The sequence below is a fragment of the Mastomys coucha genome, chromosome X, assembly GCF_008632895.1.
Source record: "Mastomys coucha isolate ucsf_1 chromosome X, UCSF_Mcou_1, whole genome shotgun sequence".
NCBI classification, from domain to species: domain Eukaryota; kingdom Metazoa; phylum Chordata; class Mammalia; order Rodentia; family Muridae; genus Mastomys; species Mastomys coucha.
The window spans coordinates 14,385,062-14,387,611 of NC_045030.1; the positions used below are offsets into that span (position 1 = coordinate 14,385,062).

The following is a 2,550-nucleotide window of genomic DNA, read 5'->3' on the forward strand; positions in this document are numbered from 1 at the left end:
CTGGGATTAAAGGCGTGCGCCACCACTGCTCAGCTCTCTGCAAGAGTTTTATGTGTTCTTAACTGATGAGCCATTTCTGTATTCTCCCCTACCTACTCTTAAATTTTTTTTCCTATTTTATGTGTTTTGTCTGCATGTTTATGCACTACATGTGTATAGTGCCAACAAAGGCCAGAAGAGGTTGTGGGATTCCCTGGAACTGGAGCTACCATTAGTTTGTGTGCACCATGTGGGTGCTGGGAATCAAACCTTGGTCCTCTATAAGACTGGCCAGTGCTCTTAACTACTGAAGTATCGATATATTCATTATTTTTTCCTTTTAGAATTCTATTCTTTGAGAATTTCATAGATACATGCAATGTATTTTCATCATCTTCACTCCCTATTCCCTCCAACTCCTCCTAGACTCCTCCTACCACATTCTCCTCTCCATTTCATATCCTCATTTATTTATTTATCTTAGATTTTAAAAAATTTATTATTATAAGTAAGTACACTGTAGCTGTCTTCAGGCACACGAGAAGAGGACATGAGATCTCATTACAGGTGGTTGTGAGCCACCATGTGGTTGCTGGGATTTGAACTCAGGACCTTTGGAAGATCAGTCGGTGCTCTTATCTGCTGAGCCATCTCTCCAGTCCTCATATCCTCTTTAAAACAAAAACCCAAATCAAAACCAAAAAAACTCACTGAGACCACTTAAGCATTTAATAATTTTAAAAGCACAAGAATGCCTGTAGACCAGCAAGGATTATGGTACTTATCTATAAGGAAGGAAGTATATCCTGTGGGAATCTGTTTGATTGATATATATTTATCACTCATAGTTTGATTTTCACCCCCCATAAAGGGAATGAATAAGAGCACATAAAAATGTTTAAATGGAGACAAATTTTAAGAAATTCATCTTGGTGGCTTACAGTCCATGATGAGGTCTACAGAGAAACCTTGTCCCCCAACCCAAAACCAAAACCAAAGTTTCATGTTACATGTATTTAAAATTAAATTTGATGTGCTTAAAACAGATATTAGGGAGCTATAAAATATTAGTTAATCTATATTTTTAAGGAGAACAGTTTGGATAGACTAGAGTTGGGTCTGTGTTGTCTATTAACTTTATATTTCATGTAGTTTTTTTTTTTCACTTAAAAGATACTTTTAGGTTATCCAAATGGCTCACTGGTTAAAAGGTGCTGTCTAACAAGTCTGGCAGCTTGAGTTCAATCTGTAGGGTGGCTTGTAGATTACTGCTGGTTCCTGACATAGAGATAGCACACTTCTTTTTTACAATGGGAGGTAGTTACTATAGAAGATTCATAACTGGTTGAACTTCAAGGAGTGTTTCTGTTGCTGTGGTATAGCTGCTCAAGGTGGTAGAAAATAGTAATCACCTATATTATTCTAAGTCTTGGAGAACACTGTAGAAGATGAGGTGGAAAGAATGTGACAGCTGCAGAAAGGGAGCATTGTCTCACTATTTACAGTGTTGGGCATGACCATTGCTATTTTGAATAAGAGAAGATGTGATCACTATTCATCAAACATTTACTCATTCCATATATAGTTCTGAGCATTTTACATATATGAACTCATTGTTTTCCTCTGAGGTGTCTGACTTTGTAGCACAGGTACAAATAGTCTGGACTGCTTTCTACATGTCCAGACTAGAAAGGAATATACCCAGGGTTTCATTTTCACATTTCAATCTTGGTCCATCTAGAGTATGTATATATGTTATAAGGTATGGGTCCAATTGGATATTTATCTACAGCTTTATTTTTCAGTTAGAGTCTTGTTATATAGCTAGGATGGCATTGAATTCTCTGTGTAGTCCAGCCTGGCCTTGAACTTAAAATCTTTTCCCCAGCCTTTCAACTTCTGGCATTGCAGATGTAAGGCACCAAGTCAAGTTTGCAAATGTCTGTATTTAATGGGTAGAATAATGCCTATTAAAATATATATAGCCATAGAATCTGTGAATATGACTTTAGTTTGGAAAAAAAATACTTTCGCATATATAATTAAGGATTATGAGGTGGGGGGGGTCATTCTGAGTTAAACAAATGGCCTCTAATCCAATGTCTTCTTATAAGACAAAGAGAAAGACATAGGAGATAGTGTAAAAACTGAAAACTGAGTCATTGTTATGATTTATATATGAGATGTCTTCTCTAAAGGCTCATATGCTTTATGCTTGATCCACTGCAGGTGACACTACTGAGAAGTGATTGGATCATGATGACTTCTTCAATGGTAAATTTATGTGAATTACGCATAAGAAATGTAGCCTACTTGGATGAATTAACACCCGGAGGGCATGTATATATATGTGTGTGTGTGTATATGTATATACAAATATATGTGTGTATATATATACATATATACATACATATATATATATATATACATATATATATATACATATACACACACACACATATATATTCCCTTTATCCTTTTTTTCTGTTTTTTTTGGCTGCCATGAGATAAGTGGCTTTTCTCCATGGTGTCCTTCTGCCATTACTTTCTGCCCTGCTTACAGGCTTAAAA

The 2,550-nt window shown here is 35.9% G+C and overlaps 1 protein-coding gene across 2 annotated transcripts in view; it reads left to right on the plus strand.

The window, feature by feature from the left end:
• Window positions 1–2,550, plus strand: part of LOC116074151 (zinc finger protein 81-like) — a 118,758-nt gene that overhangs the window by 666 nt on the left and 115,542 nt on the right. Inside the window, exon 2 of one of the 2 annotated variants that reach the window (XM_031346502.1) lies at window positions 2,209–2,253. The exons of the other annotated variant lie outside the window; for it this stretch is intronic. The gene's annotated coding sequence lies outside the window, so the exon portion shown is untranslated. The remainder of the gene's footprint in view (window positions 1–2,208; window positions 2,254–2,550) is intronic. 2 annotated transcript variants of the gene reach the window in all.